The sequence below is a fragment of the Manis javanica genome, chromosome 18 (genome assembly GCF_040802235.1).
Source record: "Manis javanica isolate MJ-LG chromosome 18, MJ_LKY, whole genome shotgun sequence".
Lineage (NCBI taxonomy): Eukaryota > Metazoa > Chordata > Mammalia > Pholidota > Manidae > Manis > Manis javanica.
This window is the reverse complement of record NC_133173.1, coordinates 4,600,901-4,619,151: the sequence shown is the minus strand read 5'-3', so window position 1 is coordinate 4,619,151 and position 18,251 is coordinate 4,600,901. Positions and strand designations below refer to the sequence as shown.

Sequence of the window (18,251 nt, the reverse complement as noted above, 5' to 3'; positions counted from 1 at the left end):
CAGTGCACTCGCCAAGAGCTGGGCGGCGTCGCATCTGTAAAATAGCCAGTAAGTTGAGGGCGCGGGGGCCGCAGTGTGGCGCCCTGGAACGAACCCACACTTAGAGGCCTGATTTCTTGAATGAGAGAGTCCCTTTGCTGCCGTGGGGCCCGGGTTTGGAGGCGCCTGTGCTCGGGAAGCCCAGTTGGTGACGGGCCCCAGAGCACTCTGCTTCTCCGCGGCGCTCCCAGCACCCAGCACCCAGCTTGGCGTAGGTACCCAGTATTTCTCGCCTAGAGTTAGTTGCGGGGAGACTGCATGTAGCCTGGAGGCGTGGGCATGAGGGGTTGGTGAAAGCCGTGTCCCTCCCCCAGCCTTCACACCACCCCTGCGCCGACCCAGAAAGAGGTACAGCGGGGGTGCCACAGCGGAACTGGTCTCGATCGTGACATTCCTGGTTCCGCTGCCGGCCGCGCCACGTTTTCTCCGCCACTACCAGGCGGTGGCGGCTCTGCAGACGAGAGAAGAGCTAATTCGGGAGCCCTGGTATGTATGTATATATGTGTACGTAATAGTTGTTTTCATAGATATTTTAAAAATACCAGAGCTGCCAACAGTCCATCAGTGCGGCTAATTAAAAACCAGTTTGATTCTCGTCTTGAAGATGCACGAATCAGAAAGATGTTGAGGACTGAACACCGAAGAGTTTTCTTTTGGCTACCGGGCGGGCGGGAGCCCCGCCGCTGGGAGGGCGCCGTCCCGCGGCGGAACCCGGGCAGCTCAGCGCAGGTCCGCGGAGCCTCGCCCGCCCTGCCGGCTCCAAGCCGTGGCTTTTGGCCCAGCAGTGTCGTCAGCCTGGCTCCTGTCTTCCAGGCGCCCCAAGAGAGGGTGCGTTGAGGTCGCAGGGACCCAGAGAGATACTAGAAAACGTGATGCTTGGGGATGGAGAACGTCTCCCTTAATTCTGGGAAGTCTCTTCAGGCATCCCCCTTTCCAAGGAGGTCACCCACTTAATTATAGAGCGACACTTATTGAGGCTGTGATATGAGGCTTATTTTTGTCTCAGTGACTCCTGACAGCAGCCCCCCCTGGGAGGAACGACTTTCCCTCCTTTCACAGGTGGAGAAACTGAGGCTGGGAGCAGTAAACTGAGAAGTGACTTGCTTGAAGTTACCTTGTGAATGAGGAAGAAGAGAGCTGCAGGATGGAGGTCTGGCTCCGAGAGTCCTCACGCCAGGAAACCTAGTCCAGGCCGCCTCCGTAGTCCCCACCCCCCACCTCCGTAGTCGCTTCATTGCTCCTTGAGTGCAGGGTGGTTCTGAGGCTGGGGCGCATGAGCAGGAGTCCTGCTGGAGCCTGGCCTCCTGCCCCATTTCAGAGAAAGGCAGGCCTAAGGACAATCCCCTCCCCGTGTGGGAAGGCTCCCAGAGGCCTCCTGGGCCTCCACTCTGGAGGGAAGGGAAGGGGAGAGGGCCAGGTGGGTGTAGGGTGGCCGCGTGGACCTGGGCAGTGGTGGAGAGGAAGGACGTCGAGGGGGTGTAGCAGTATGGGTCCTGTGCGGGAGCCCCGGGGGGCTCTCATATTGGTTTGCTGGTATCCCTAAGGCCGGGATCCGACTCTCTGCTCCCTTTTCCGTCAGGGAAACTGAGAGACAGCTCTTCTTTGGGGACCTCAAACACAGATCATTTCAGAGAGAGAAATCCCAAGGCCCCGCCTGTCTTCCCTGACCCAGCAAGACGACACCTTCAGGAACTTGAGCTGGCACAGCGAAGTCCTTTCAGTTTGCGGATCCCAGTCGATGCTCCCCAACCCCAGGAGAAGGAGTCCTGCCGAGCTCCAAATGAGAAAATCAAGCCAGTTCGAAGGCGTCAAGAGAAACTAGATTTGGTTAGCATGCGCTGAGCGGGCAGGAGCAGGGCGCCGGGCTCTCGCTACCCCATCCGGAGGGACTCTGCTACTGGAGGGAGAAAATCTACCCCGGATCTGGGACGGTTCAGACTGACTGTCCAACTCGGAGAAACGGTTTAGTTCAGAGCAGAGATGCGACGCTCTGTCGTGCAGGCGACTGGGGGCTTCGCAGGAAACGCTCCGAGATTAGGCTTCCAAACGCCCCTTCGCCCAGCCCAGTACAACTTGGCTTTATTTTTTATTCTTGAAAGTTGTGGAAATAAACTCTGGAGTCTGTGAAGGTAAGTATTTGAGAGGCCTTGTTTTAGGACAGCCCCTTCGGTTGGTGTTTCCAAAGTCTATGGGTGGCTGGCTCATCCGCGATCACAGCAGCCTTGTGAGGCGGCGCGGAGGCACTTTCACCTCCATTTTAGAGGGTAGCAAAAAGAAGGTTTCCAAAGGGAGGGTATTCGCCTAAGCCTCGTCCAGAGCCTCTTTATCTAGCCGCTGGCTTCTGCGCAGGCGCGGGCTGAACCTCTGGGCTCTCCGCTCCGATGTGGGGCAGGAGCTGTCCGCCCTGTGGTGCTGAAACGCAGGGCCCCCTCTGCGGGGGTGGCGGACGGAGCTCGCTCGCCCAGCCTCTTCGGGCCCGCCTTCCCACCTGTGAGGAGGGCTCCTCCGAGTCATCGAGGTGGGGGATTCTTCATGAAAGGAAAGCGGCCCGCGCCATCATCATTCTGCCTCTAAACCTCAACAGCGACCTAACCAGTCTCACCACTTCCAGGCTTGCCGCCTCGATCCATTCCTCATCGGCACCCAGAGTGACATTTTAAAGGGGCAACTCTCAACTTTAAAGTATTCCTATGGTTTCCTGTATAATTCAGAGTAAAACTTAAAAGTTCTTGCCACAGTCAACAGACCTCTTCTCCTTCTCAATGATCTAGCCTTTGCCTGCACTCACATACCTGTCAGGATGGCAGAGATTGGTGAGAACTGACTTATTTCTCATATATTTTGAAGACAGAACTGCTATGATGTACTGAGGGATTGAAGATGGGGTACGAGAGGAACAATGGAGTCAAGAAAGACCACAGGGGTTTCAACTTGAGCTCCTAGAAGAATGAAGTTTCTATTTCCTGAACTAGGAAGGTAGGAGAGCAAGGTTTGGGGATGGGGCTATCAGCTTTCCTCCAGACATGTTGAGTTTGAGAGGCCTATTAGATAGCTGAGTGGGAGTCCTATAAGCAACTGGATATATAAACCTAGCATTCAGGGGAGAGGTCCAGACTGGAGTTTAAAACCTGGTAATTCACACCTTATAGGTCTTATTTAGAACCCTGAGGCAAGATGAAATCTCTGTAAAGTAAGTGTAGACAGAAAAAAAATGTTCTAGAGGCCAAACACTGGGTACTTTGATTTTGAGGGGAGGAATATGAGAAGAATTAGTAAAGAAGACCAAGAGGGTAAGTCTCTGAGTAGAAGGAGAACAAAGGAAGCGGCATCCTTGAGACCAGGGGAACTAATATCTTCAGAAGGAAGAAGAGATGAGAAGTGTCCAATACAGTGACAGGCCAAGTAGGATGAGCACTGAGCACTGACTCTTGGACATAGCCTCAAGGAGGCCCTTTTTGAGACATGAGAGTACAGAGTGGGGTGATTAGAGGGAAGACTAAGAGAGAGTGGGAGGAAACGGTAGCTGGTGTTGACATAGCCTCGCAGGCAAAGGAAGAGAAAACTGGACTGGAAGCTGGCAGGCAGGCCAAAGGAAAGGAACCCCAAGAGGTGGGGAAGCACTAGGCTAAACATTTTCTTCCAGATAAGTGTCCTGTTGGCAGACACTTACCTGTCTCTTAGATGCTCTAATCTTAGATGCTCTCAATCTTCCACATGCCTCTGAATTCCTGTTCAGAACCTATCTTTGACTGAGTAAGTTGTTCAGGGTATACATGTTCTAGGGAATTTTCATTTTTCTCTTCAATTTAACTCAGGATCCCAGCTGGTGAAACAGTTTGACATTCACCCTTCTGGGATTGAAGTTTGCAGACCCTTGACATTGTGGGGAACAGATTGAGACTGGAATTAGGAGCACCAGGGCACATTCTTGCCTCTCAGCAGCGAGTGGGTCTGAGTCTGAGTGGTCTTGTAGCACATACCCTTTGACAGGCCACATGCCTGGCCTCCAGGCCTCCCAGAACCACCTTCCTTGCCCAGTGTGCCCTTGGAGAAAGCAACTGGATACCTCTTTGCAACTTATTTTTCAAGTTGGGATAGATATAATATCCCGGAATGTAGCTTGGCTCTGCCTGGCTGGTGGCTCATGCCGATGATCGTAGGCTTCCTCTCAGGGACCCTGGGATCAGCAAGAATGCCATGTCCCTTTGCAGCCAGCAGGGACCCTAGGACCAGGGTGATCCCTGAGCAGCCCTGATGAGCAGCCCCGAGAAGCAAAGGCAGTCTTTCTCACTGTGTGCTCACCTTTGGAACAATGACTGAGAGTTCACTGTCCACTGGGGGAGGACAATGCCCCCTGTCTCAAGCACCAAGGGTGGAAACAAGGGTGAATTTTGCCCTCTCAGGCACCCAGGGATGCAGAAGTGAAGTAGATTAAGGACAGGAGATGGATTCAAGTGGCTTCCTTGGAAAGTTCTCGGCCTCCCCAGTCTCCTTGGCCTCTGGTGCGGTGCTCTGTACCCCCTCCTGATGTCATGGGGGGACTGCAGAGCTGGACCAAGTGCTGATGCCAGTCCCTGTGGGTTCATGTGTGTGCATACGTGTGTGTGCTTTTTCCTGGGAGCTGCTGAGAGACGGAGGCCTCTGAACAACGCCTGCTGTCCTGCCTCTGCAAGAACCATGTCTCCTGGTGTGACGGCCTCTCCCCATAAAACATCTGCATGTAGGCTATAGCCTAGAAATGCAAGTGTGGAGTGAGCATTGATGGCAGACCAGAAGTCCCTACTCTGCCACTGTGTGACCTTAAAGTAAGTCACTGCCTGTCTATAGGTCTGTTTCTTCATCTGTCAAATGGAGGTAGAAGAACAAATTTAAATCTATGATTCCTTCCCATCTCAAAGTTCTAAGGCAGCCCCAGCTTGCCTCCTGCTGGCACAAATAAGGCAGGCACATCCCCGGTTCAGACTTTTCTTTATTCCTGGACAGCAGAATGCTTCCCCAGCCCAAGTCTGAATGCACAGCATTTCCTGTCCACCGTGATCACCCCTTCCTTTCTGTCCCTGAGAAAGCTCTAGAAAGGAGGTAATATTCTAACTAAGTGGAAAAAAGGTAAAATGGCATTCCAAGTATGGGCAAAGGCATGGAACCATGGAAGGCTGATTTAGAGAATGGCCAGTGGCCCAGTGTGGCTAGAATGAAGGGCAAAGGGGAAAGCAAGAGACTTACAGGACCTTATGATCCATACTAATAAATTCAGAGCTCATGCAAAAGGCAGTGGGAGCCATTGAAGGATTTAGACATGGTCAGAAGTGCAGTTTAGAAATATTACTCTGGGGTGGTGTGGAGGAGGACTTGGAGGTTTGTGGCAAAGCCTACAGAGTGTCTTCCTTTCCCCATCCCCATGGCTGCCCCATATGAAGCCTGCCTTTCCAGGAGCAAGAAATGTACTCTTGGAGCCAGGTGCGGACATTGACTAAGTTCTGGCTGATTGAATGTAAGCAGAAATATCTTGTGCCCCTGGGGGAAAGGAAGTGCCTGTTAATCCTTCTGGCTGGAATGTGCCTTGGTGGCTGGCCCCTGGGCCTTCTGACCTGATCTGGTTAGGCTTATGTAAGTGTTCAGTGAGCAGGGCCAGGGAAGACGGTGGCTACCACCTTTGGTCAGAGCTATTCTCTGCCGTTCCAGTGTATTCTTTCACAGAATACGCTGAGCACAAGAAGGCCTGGTCGTTCTGTCCACGTATTCTATAAAACTGGTGGAAATTGGGCTTTCCCACTGCTTCTCTTTCCTCCTGTCCCCAACTGTTAGCTCTGTGTAGGAGGTCTTCCTCAGGGGCATCTGCACACTTGGACAGCTGAGACCAGTTAGTCCACTTAGTGAAAATAATAGTAGCTAATATTCACTGAACACTTACTGTGGGCAGGCACTGGGCCCAGGGCTTTTCACGGATGGTCACATTTATCATCTCTTAACCTTTAGGCCATCTTCCCTCTGAAACCACACCAGGATGAAGACAACAGGAAGGTTCTGGTGGAGTCTGGAGTTCGTTGCTGAATAGAACCGATGAGGCTGTTCAGGCCCCTGCCCCAACCTCTGACTCACTTTAACCATTCTCCCTGTTCTGAATGAGGAGCAAGGTTCAGAGGTACAAAGTGGTCTAAGGTCGCACAGCTGGAAAGCAGCAGTAGGCAACTCCAGGTGTTTACTGCCCTCAAGAGAAGCTGGTGACCCATTGGAACTCCATCTCTAGAGGAGGAATTATGAGGGTGCTTCTGGAGCCAGAGTGCCTATATTTAAATCCTAGCTCTGTCACTTATTGGTGACAGTTTCTCTGTGCCTCAGTTTCCTCATCTGAAAAAGGCAGATAGTAATAGCGCATCCCTTACAGGATTACTGCGAAGATAAAGCATAAGTACTTGGTATAACAGCTACTGTTACTATTAGTAGCGCTGCTATTATTTCCATGGGTCTGAGCCCCTCCCCTGTCAGAATCAGGAGGTAGAGAGGGAAGCCGGGGCTGGGAATTTTCTGCCCCATCACCTGTGCTGGAGGCCGAGGACCAAGGAGGGGCCGCGTGACTGCCTGGGCTGGCGGGCAATTTACTGGAGGGGCTCATTCGGTGGCTCTGACTCTCGAGTTAATTACAGATGGCCACTAGGGGTCATTGCCATGGCGACAATTAGGCGGGAAGGAGTCTCATTAAGGTGCGGTTTTAACAAGGCCCCTTGTTTTTAACCTGAGCTCTTATGAAAGAGGGATTCTTCACTTTGGTTCCCTTGGTCCCTTCCTGTGCTTCCGATTTATTTCTAGAGTCCCCGAGGAAGGACAAGCCAGGGGGGACTCCTCGGTTCAGCATCTCTGAAGAATCAACAGGGCAACTGGCTTCTTCTGCCTGGTGCTACGCTGGCCTCTGAAAGGAGGTTTAGAGAGGAAGAAAGGGAGCGTGAAGGTGATAAGGGCAGCGCAGGAAGGAAGGAAGGAGGATTTTATTAAAAATGGGTCTGGGGGCCCTTCCTGTAACTTAGAAATTCAATTCTGCCACCCACTCAGCTTCTTACCGTGAGGGAGGGTGGTCTGAATGGACAGTGGCGGGAGTAGCCGGTCTCCTAGAGTTGAGAGAAGGAAGGAGGTTCAAGGCTCGCTTCATCCTGAGCACTTAAAAAGTATGTATTTTTTTTCTTATTTCTATAGTAATCTAGGCCTATTGAGAAAAAATAGAACTTTCAGAAAAGCACACAAAACAATAAAATATCCCCTGCAACCCAGCTCCCAGACTTAAAAACTTACTATTTTTGGTGTGATGGGAGGTGAGCAGAAGCCCAGGAAGCTGAACTGAGGGAAGAGGGATGTATATTTTTTTGTTTATACCCTTTTCTTCTCTTTGAACTTTTATTAGGAGGATGTCAAATAAAACCAAATTAAAATAGCACAGAATGCAACATTTTCTTATATATTGAGATTGAGGATGCATTTTACTCTACAAAAAAAAGGGTCATAATGTACCTGTGATTTTGAAATTTGAATTTATCTCTTTAAACTAACAAGATATCTTGAATGCTTTTCCAGGATGTTACATTTTCTTCCTGACATTTTTTTTAAAGCACATTGTCAAATAATCTACCTGTACAAAAGGTAGACAGAAAAGGTATGTTTCCTGCCTGGGTCCCCTACCTTTGGTTCCCTTCCCAAGAGGCAACCAAAGTTTCCCAAGGAAACTTTCCCAAAAAGTTCCTTTTGTATCTGTCCAGACATGCTCTGTGTGTGTATAAGCACACAGGTGTTTTTCCGTGTGTGCATTTGTGCAACAAAGTTAGCACACTGCTCCCCCACTCCCGTTTTGCTTCTGATTTTTTTTCACTTTACAGTGTATTTGGAGATGGTTCCACACCAGCCTGTATGGTGTTGTCTCATTATTTTTTTTTGAGAGGGCATCTCTCATATTTATTGATCAAATGGTTGTTAACAACAATAAAATTCTGTATAGGGGACTCAATGCACAATCATTAATTGACCCCAAGCCTAATTCTCGTCAGTCTCCAATCTTCTGAAGCATAACGAACAAGTTCTTACATGGTGAACAAGTTCTTACATAGTGAATAAGTTCTTACATGGTGAACAGTGCAAGGGCAGTCATCACAGAAACTTTCGGTTTTGATCACGCATTATGAACTATAAACAATCAGGTCAAGTATGAATATTCATTTGATTTTTATACTTGATTTATATGTGAATCCCACATTTCTCCCTTATTATTATTATTATTATTATTTTTTTAAATAAAATGCTGAAGTGGTAGGTAGATGCAAGATCAAGGTAGAAAACATAGTTTAGTGCTGTAAGAGGGCAAATGTAGATGATCAGGTGTGTGCCTATGGACTAAGTATTAATCCAAGCTAGACAAGGGCAACAAAACATCCACGGATGCAGAAGATTTCTCTCAAAACGGGGGGGGTGAGGTTCTAAGCCTCACCTCTGTTGATCCCCAATTTCTCACCTGATGACCCCCCTGCAACTGTGCCTGTCTTAGGTTGTTCCTCCCTTGAGGAATCTTACCTGTCTCTGGCTAACCAGTCTAACACATCTAACCAGTATCCTATTGGTGGACACTTAGGTTATTGCTGCAGGTAAGGCTGCACCGCTGTATCTGAGATTGCAGTTCTAAAGGAGACTTGCTAATTCAAAGAATTTTACCTCATCATTTTAAAATGGTTTTGTAATGTTCTAGAATATAAATGGCCATGACCTTTTTAACAATCCTTTATGGCTGAACATTTACATTGTTGTCATTTTGCATAATGGATTACCCATGATAATCTTTGAGGAGCCCACAATCTGCTCGGGGTGACAGACAAGCAAACAGTTCATCTAATAACACATTGCATAGCTTCTGTGGTCGTGGCGTGTCCAGGAAGGGCACGGCCCAGCTTGCAGAAGTCAGGGAGGATCCAGGCTGGATGTGGGAGGAGGGACGGTGGTAGGGCTTTAGGCAAAAGCCCTAAGGTATGAAGCCCTCAGAGGCTGCTGGAGTTGGGAGTCTTTAGGTATGAACAGGTGGTCCTGGCCCCTAAGGGGCTCACAGGAGTGGTCTTGGATGCTTTCCTGACCAGCATTCGGCATAGTGGTCAGTTTAACAGAGGTCCAGAGTGAATATTTAAGGATGCATTAATAAGTGGGGGGAAAAGGACAGGAGGAGGGGAAGTGGGCAGGAGCCACTGCTGTGGCAGCCAGGTTGAGGGTTTGAACTGTGTCAGGTCAGGGACGGGGTCCCCCTGAAGGCCTTCAAATGGGCGCAGGCACAGTCAGATCTGCTGTCATGGAAATGTTCTTCCGGGAGCGCAGGTAGAATCAGGATGGCCTCATGGACTGCAAACCAGGTGTAGGAGACTGTAGTTCTGTTCCTCCACGTTCAGGTCCCTCCCTTCATTGATGCAGGAGGATTATACGCAAACCTGGTGAACACACCACGGCATGGGACTTGTTTGGGCCAATGAAACATGAGTGAGACAGGTGACATTTTTCAGGAGCAGCTTTAAAGGACAGTTAATTTGGGGTTTGCCATGCTCTCACTTCTCTCTCCCTTGGCCATTGTGGAAGTACGGAGCTCGGTGTGGGGCTCCCTTCAGCCTGCATCCCTGAGTGACTGATGAGCAGAAGCCCCTTGCCAAACCTAACCTGCAGTGAGTGTGTAGACATGAGTGAGAAATACATGATGTTGCTTTAAACCACTAAGATCTGGGGGTTGTTTGTTACTGTAGCATAACAATACCTATCCTGACTGACATGCAAGGAAACTGGACCGAGCAATTCCCAGGACCTTTCCAGAGGTGTGTAACATGCCACGTTTCTGCCGAACTGGCTTTTCTGTGGCTTGGGTCTCAGTTTACTCTTGGTTTTCCCAGTGATACTCAGGCTCAAGTTCTTATGCAGATCTAGACTCGTGGATCTGCTAGACTTCCTTTGAGCCCCATGAACATTTCTGAGAGGTGGGGAGAGCCTAGGGCGGGAGTCCTCAGCAGCGGCTGCCTCTCCTGAGATACGGCTCCTGGTGGCCTTTAAAAGGCCAGAAACACTGAGCCTTGTTGGTATCAACAGTGAGATGGGGGTGTAGCCTTGCTTCCTGGGGTTCCCTCCTGAAGGGGAAACAGAGGCTGTAGTGTTATTTTAACCCAAACTGCTCCTGCCATTGTACCTCATGGCTGGTTGCCGCCTCCTTCTCCATAGAAACATGAGCGTCACAGAGTCAGAGGCCTAGAGGAAGGGCACCCTGGGACCCTGTAGCATGAGGGCTCAGTGAGGTCACAGGGAGCCGGGCCCTCCAGCTCTGTCCTGCACATGGGCTTTATCCTTAGGAACATCCCCTCTTCACGCCCACAAGGTGGCTGCCAGGGCTATGCGATTGCCTGCTTGTTCATGCCAAAGAGAGATGAGAGAAAATGCTTCACCCCATCCACGGACCCATACTCGTCACCAGGGCAGATGGCACTGACTGGCTCAGACCAGCTGTTTCTAACCTCACCAGGCCCATCGCACCCTTTCCATAACAAATATTACTATCCTCATGATGTTTGTGGGAAAATAGAACCCACTTACACATCCTGTTGCAAAAAAAAATCAATACATGGCCTTAACTTTAAAGGAAGAACAAAAGGAAATGTGTAATAGAATAATATGTATTTCACGATATATGCTCAGGCACAAATATTCTAGGGGACATAAAATGAAACATTCAGATGCCTTCCCCTGCATATAAAATCTCCATTAATGTGGCAGCAATGGATGCAGACAGATACAGGTGGATTGCTTTGGTGACTAAAATGCCACAGGTAGTCATCGTGTTGAAATGTTTAATTCTCGGGAAGTCTCTAAGCGACACAGAGCATCAGCTTCCTCATTGGACACAGTGGCTGTTGTGCTGTGGTATATATAGTCAAGGCTGTCCTAAAGCTGTGCAAAAAAACCTTTCTGTTAACATGTAAAGGGGGACTAGGTTCTAGGCTGAGATTTTTCACTTACGTCTCTGTTCAGTGGGATATTTGAAAGTCATGTCGGATTCAGGCCAGAGCTTTGTTACATAAGACTATCAGGATTTCTAGTCCCATCGCAGTCCACCAGATAAGCACAGTGTTCCCACAGTGTGACAAGCAAAAATGTCCCACAGAAATGTAAATGCCCCTGAGGATATTGCTGCCCCTCTGGCAGGTCTCTGGTCTGCTTCAATCAGGAATCCTTTGTTTGGCTGGGAGTGGGGTGGCTGCCTGAACGAAACTGGAGCTCTGTTAGCAGGAGGAGAAGGCAGCAGAGGTAGGGGAGGTGACCAAGAGTGGCCACGTCAGAGCTCAAACTCAGCTGTTTTTCACAGGGTTCACGGTCTACTCTTGGGGTCCCTTTCTGGGATTGAAAAATCTTAGCAGATACACAGAGGGGCTCTTAAAAGAAAGTTTTCTTAGGTGTATGTGTGTGTGTGTGTTTCTGATTGGCACAGAAAATACTCAACATCTCTTAGCCAGAAAGAAAAAGGAGGCAGAGAATGGCAGGCTGGTCCTGTGCCCACAGAGAGAAAAAGCCCCGTCTCCCTGATTTTTTCCAGGACACAGATACTCAGGTTTATTCAGCTCCTCCCACCATATGAAATCCCTTTCCTGCTACTTATTATCTCACTGGACCTTTACCTTCTGTTGGGTTACTCGTCTCTTAAAAACTAATCTGTAAGAACCCTTCATATAGATATTATTCCTCTATTTTATGTTGTTAACATTTTCTTCTAATCATCTCTTTTCTTTAAACTTCATATAAGGCATTTTTGCCTTATAAGTTTTAAATGTTTAAGTAATCAAATCTGGAAATCCATTCCTTTGTGTACATCAGGATTGTGAGGCTGGACGAGCCAGTGTTTTTCACATGTGAGGGAAGCATGCAAGGGGACGGCCAGCTCAGACGCCTGTGACACAGGTGGTTGAGCCTTCCTGGGCCGGGCAAATGTCCAGAGGTCTAGAGCAAGACCTGCCCTCCACCCCTTTCTGCAGAAGGCACAGCATTTGCAGGGCTTGGTATGTGGAGTTCTTTGTGACCCCTACCAACAATCCTTCTGGAGCCGTGAATGGCGGACCGTTCTGCCTGATAGGTCCCCTGGAAGTCACCTCCTGGCTTCTGGAATGGGGGTGTATCGTATCAGTGTGGCCTTGTGGAGGCCACTGAGGGTTGGGAGGCAGAGGACTGGGGTGAGTCTCAGCCCTGGAGCTAACTGCTGTGTGGTCTTGGGGCAATCTCTATCCCTTTCTGTGCTCAGCTGCCTTTTCTGTCCGAGGAGGAAGTTTGACCATCGTGGTCTCCAGGTTCTCTGTCACTGCAGATATTCCACCGCTGTTTCTCTGCATACCCTTCCTTGAGAGAGCCCCACTGCTGGGAGCTGCCTCCTGCCCCTGCTCAGACTCCTCACCTGGAGCAGAGTGGGGTGAGGATGTCTAGGACTATCTGTAGCCTCAGAAACTTGCTCCTGGTCTGGGGTGTGTCTTCCGAGGCCCTTGGTGCCTGGCTTCAGCCCTGGAGTATAGAATGGCAAGTCCCACAGGGGTCCCCTCAGGCATGCATCCCTTCCTCAGCCTGTCAAACCTGTTAACAACCACTCACATTGAATATAAGTTACTCTGTGAGCTGTGTGGCAATTGGCTGGTTGGCACTAGTTTCATTCTACAGACATCTTCAAACATTTGTTTATTTGGATTTGTACTTTTGCATGCCCCTTGTATTTTTGTAGCCCCAGAAAAGCTCATAAGTGGAACCCTGGAGATTCCCAGCTCACCCCCACGGGCACCCAGCCTCCCTGCCTGGCCCAGGTCCCTTCCATCTCTCCCTAGGACACCCTGCCCCCAGTGTCTGTCCTCCGATTCACCCAACACAAGACAACCAAAGTGATTTTTATTTTTTTAAATTATAAAGACCTGACAATTTTCAAGTTTATAATTTTCATTTATTTTTCAGAAAGGTGGTTTGTTCACATGGCTCAAGAGGCGAAATAAACAAAATGCACACAATGTAAGTTTTCCTTCCACCCCTGTGTGTAGCCAGGAGTCCTATTCTCAGAGGAAACTAACGTCCATTATTGTTGTGTATCTTCTGGATATATTTTATGGATATCCATGAGTGTATGCATACATATTCTTTCTTTTGTGGGGCCTCTTCCATATTCTGGACACAAATGACAGCTGAGTACTTTTCCAAGTTTACATCCAACCACGTCTTTGTGTGGCCCTCTCATGTCCCAGGGTCCCAAGGGGTCGGGCTGAGACTAAAGGCCCTTGGTGACCAGCCCCCTTCCGACCGCTCCCCAGCCTCCTTGTCACCTCCAGGCCTGTGCACACCTCTGCCTCTGCTCGGGGCATCCTTCCTGGCTTCTGGCTCCGCCTGCCATTGCTCAAGGCACAGCTTCCTTGGCCCTGGAAACAGCATGCAGTATACAGCGCCGGCACCGGCCACCGTTACTGCTGGCTTCCTTGTGAGTCCCTCTGGCTAGGCTGTACTTACTCTCCTGGATTCCCCGGGCCGGGCGCAGTGCCAGGCACCGGGGAGGGCGCTCTGCCAACTTGGCCCAGTGGTTCGGAAAGGGCCGTAGGCAGAGATCGCTTTGCCACAGCGGCACCTCGTGGTATACCATGGAAGTGCAGTGGGGAAGATAACCTTGGGGCGAGGGGCAGGGGTTCTGACTCCAGACATCTCCTGGGGTCTCCTGCCCATTCACTCCAGGCCCCGCCTTGCTCAGGGGTGCCCAATCTGGGCAGATCCCTGTGGTCGGTGACCCACTTTTCCACCACCAGGAACGCTGTCTGCCAGGGAGACTTAAGCGCCTCGTGATCAGTGGCTTTGGGCATTTAACAATGGTTTTTCATACGAGAAAGGGGGCGTGGCGGGGTAGGGGGATTTATCTACATATTGTGTGTGCGTGTGTATGTGTGTGAGAAAGAGAGAGAGAGAGATGTACTTGTGTATGTCAGGGCACAGACAGCATATACCCTGAGCCAATATTTAACACCACCCACTTTCTATAAGACAAAATTATTGGCAGTAATAATCATGAAATGAATAGCAATAAATAGAATAAATGGGGGACAGCCAAAATTTCTTTTCTTGAATTTTGTATATACATTCATGCCATTTCAAGAATAAATAAAATTTAAAATACAATGAACATTTTGGTACAAAAAAAAAAGGAAAGATGGATGCATACTTTTAAATTACATTATTTTTAAAATGGGGGAAACACATACCTACATATTGATATGTCCCAGTAATGAATAAAATTACATTAGAATTAAATAGGAATTAAAGACCAACAACTTAAAAAGAAGAAACTTCAATTTTAAACAAAGTATTCAAATTCCTGTGTCATCTAAAATTTGCACTTTCCTAACAAAATTACTATGGCCTTACAACTCGCTCTCTGATTCAGTGTTTTAAAATTTAAATACAAATAAAACTAAGCAACTCAAGTTCCGTTTCTACAAATTGAGTGTCGCAGAGCTAGGGCTTAGTGACCCAAACTGCTCCTGAAAGCCACCTGGTGATTTCCAACCCCCGGATGGGGTCCAGCTGTGGAGCTGGGAGTTAGAATAGGAATTAGGAGTGGGAATTAAGGTCCACGTAGAACACAGGGTTAATATAGAGATAAATAATAAAAATGTACTGACTTGAAGTCTACATATTTATTATTAAAGCCAACAGATTAAGACACAAAAGGATATGTATTGCATGATCTGACTTATATGAGAAACCTAGAGGAGACAAATTCATAGTGACAGGAAGTAGAAGGAGGTTGGCAGGGCTGGGGAGGCGGAATGGGAGTTCATGTTCACCAGGTACAGAGTTCTGTTTGGGATGAAGAAGTTCTGGAAATAGATAGTAGTGGTGATTGCACGACACTGTGAATGTACTCAATGCTACTGAACTGTACACCTAAAAGTGCTTAAAATAGTCACAATAAAAAAATAGAAAAAACACCCAACTGTATATTGTGTATATTTTACAGTAATATAAATGATGTGAAAAAAGACCCAAATTCTAATTTGTTGGAATTAATGAGATAATTTGGTGGGGAGGTAGTATCTTGTTACTGCACTGGAAATAAAGAATTTCCAATGCAGACTTAATAAATAATAAAAAAGCAGACTGAAGGTGGGTTTTATTATTGTTTTTAAATTCTCTACAGATGAGGTACTTGCCTGCCCCCAGACCAGGTCCCTTGGGACACCCTTGGTATGTTTATCTTTGTAGGTCCGGGTGTGTTTGTGTCTGAGTCTGTGAGGTGTCTGTCTTTGGGTTTCCTGTGTGTGTGTGTGTGTGTGTGTGTGTGTGTGTGTGTGTCTTTATGTCTCTTTGTGTGTCTGGGGTGTGTTGTGAGATGATCAGGCATCCCCACAACTGTTATCCATTGTGTGTCTGTTTGTGGGGTTCATCTGCGTGTCTCCACAGATCTGTCAGTAGTGGGCCTTTGTGTCCTGGTGTATGTGCTTCTGTGCACAACTCCAGTTCCCGTCTGTGGGTGTGTGGTCCATATGTGGTGACCATCTCCACCCGTGCAACCTCACTCTGGCCTGGGGGGTCCGGAGGGTCTGCTGCTGTGGGTGGGCTCACAGCGAGGGGTGGTGCTGTCCCAGGTTTTCTGGATGAGGGTGTCCCCAGAATTGGCCCAGTGGTGGAGGGCGCCCCCAAGCCTGGCTCTCCTAAAAGTCTCTGACAATCTATCTGAAACTGTCTTCCCAGTGACTCCCAGTCCTGCAGGAAGTCCCAGCACTCCCTGCCCTGGCTGATCCACGGACCCCAGATCGGGCTTCAACAGCCCCGGCAGTGACCAAGCCCTCTGGCTGTCTTGGTGCACCCCTTATATGGAACTGGGGGTCCTTGGATAAAACGGCCTGGGAGCCACATGGGACTGCAGTCCTGAACTGGGTCTGGTGCCCCATCCATGCTCCTCCCCCAGGCTCATCCGTCACCTCTCTGGGCCTCGGGTCCACCTTCAAAGAAGGCACAGTAGCTCCGATTGGGAGCTCTTTCTCCTTCCAAACACAGCCATCAGCGGGCTTCAGCGCAAACCCCTTTCCAGGCCAACAGGATGAGCCTTGTGAAAGGTCTTCAGAGCAGTTGATGAATAGGTAGGGGGTGAAATGGGGGCTGAGGCTGAGAGCCAAGCTGGGGAGGGAATCCTGTAGCCTTGGAGTCAGGAGGGAGCAGGCCTGGCTCACAAAGGGGGTGACACACTTCTCTTTCCAGCTCTGAGGTTCCCAAGCGGAGGTGGGGCAGGGTGGCGGGAAGCCTCGGTTTCCTGAACAGAGGGCAGCCCCCCTTGCTGCTGCTGCTCTCTTGGGAGCCATGGCTTTGGCCAGCAGGGAAGAAAGGCTCCTTCTCTCTGGGTGGTGGCGGGCCTGGCACGGGGCTGCCTGGCAAACAGAGTCCAGTGTCTGGCTCCAAAGGGCATTCAGAAGCGCAGGGCCTGGAAGGCTCTGCCAGCTGCCGGAAAAAGGGGGCATTGTCCTGTCCTCCCCCGAGGCAACGGGGCCTTCCCTCCACTGGTCTTGGGGTCCCGGCCAACTCCCTGCTCCGGGGATAGGCTGGGACCCAGAGGTGCCCAGGGTCAGATGCCATGACCTGGATCTAAGAGGAGAGTCACCCATGTGGGCTTGGGGGGCAGGCTGGGACTCCTTCTGGTTCTCATGCGAGTACTGGGGGTGGGGTGGATGGGGAGAGTTCTGGTTTCAGAGCCACCCTCTGAGCTACAGAAGGGCCTGACTTAGGGCAGGGGATGTGTGCCTGCACCAGCTAGCAGGGACATAGGGCCTCCCATACGCTTTTGGGGCCCCAGTTGCCATCTGTGTGGTCCACCACAGCTCTAAAACTCTCCCTTCTGACCTCCAGGCTGCAAGAAGCCACTGAAATCCTTCATTAATGCAGAGCTCTGCCAAGGGCAGCCCCTACGTGCGTGCACCAATGAGCTGAGGGGACCCACCTCCTGATGGGAGAGACTCTGAAGCCAGGGCCGGATGGCGTGTGATCTGGTGCCCACGGCGGAGACAGCTTTGCTGAGAGCTCTGCCTGATGAAGAGCGACACCTCCGTTCTTTCATCCATTAAAACCCGGATGGCCAGCGACAGTGTGGTACCCTGGACTGGACCCTGGCACAAGGGACATCAGTGGAAAAGCTGGTGAAACCCGAACCCTGGTAAATCTGAAGTTTATTTCATGGTGCAGCAGTACCCCCTTCTCCACAGGTTCAGTTACCTGCAGGGTCCACTGAGGTTGAAAGAAGGCCATCCGAAGGTCAGTAGTAGCTTCACCCTGTGTCCCAGTGCGCATGCCAGGCCCCTCCCTCCATCTCATCATGGAGGCATTTTACCATCTCACATGATCACAAGAAGGGTGAGTGCAGGACAATAAGGTGTTTAGGGACAGCCAGAGACCATGGGCCCATAACTTTTATTACAGTATATTCTACTTTATTATTCATTATTGTTGTTAATCTTTCACTGTGCCTAACTTACTAATTAAATTTTATCATAGGTGTATCTGTATAGGAAAAACATAGTATATATAGGGGTCGGTATAATCCGTGGTCTCAGGCATCCACCGAATGGGGGGAACGTGTCCCCTGCAGATAAGAGGAGCTGCTGTATTGTAGAAATGTTAACTCTTAATTTGACAAGTGTACCATGGTTACATAAGTTGTCCGGGAAATCTGGATGAAGGGTATACTGGAACACCTACAACTTTTCTGTAAGTCTGGAGTTATTCCAAAATAAAGAAGTTACTTTTAAAAAATGGGGTGGTGGGTGTAGAAGGAGCTCTATGGTCCCAACTCTTTCACCCCAACACATGCCATGTGTTACTGGATTGCTGGAAGCCGTAGTCTGAGCGCTACTTTGGGGCAGAACCGATTTAGAATTGATAATCATTCTGCATTCTAACGACCTGAGAAATACAGCTGTCGTCATAGAGCGTATCCTGTGTGCCGGGCCTGGTACCCAGCACCTCCTGTCGTGCACAGCCCGTCCTACCAGCACTATTTCTCTACAAGCCATTTAGAGGGGAAGGAACCCTGGCTCAGTGGGTTAAGAAGCCCACTGAGATCACACAACCAGAGCGCAGAGCCCAGGCCTGCCAACTCCTGCTTCTGGGCGCCTCTGGGATACTTCCCTTAGTGCCTGGCCCTAGTGTGAGAGTCCCAGCTGACA

The 18,251-nt window shown here is 49.6% G+C and overlaps 1 long non-coding RNA gene across 4 annotated transcripts in view; it reads left to right on the top strand.

Annotated features, from left to right (window-relative positions):
• The window catches only part of LOC108388314 (uncharacterized), a 32,544-nt gene extending 14,715 nt beyond the window's left edge, over positions 1-17,829 (top strand). The window contains exons 2-6 of one of the 4 annotated variants that reach the window (XR_012127159.1): positions 1,619-2,168; positions 2,887-3,015; positions 13,015-13,068; positions 15,236-15,282; positions 16,939-17,829. This is a non-coding gene — a long non-coding RNA (uncharacterized lncRNA). Of the gene's footprint in view, positions 1-1,618; positions 3,016-13,014; positions 13,069-15,235; positions 15,283-16,938 lie in introns of all 4 variants that reach the window. The other 3 variants (XR_012127157.1, XR_012127158.1, XR_005056503.2) reach the window with 3 other exon arrangements.
• The last annotated feature ends 422 nt before the right edge of the window (positions 17,830-18,251 follow it).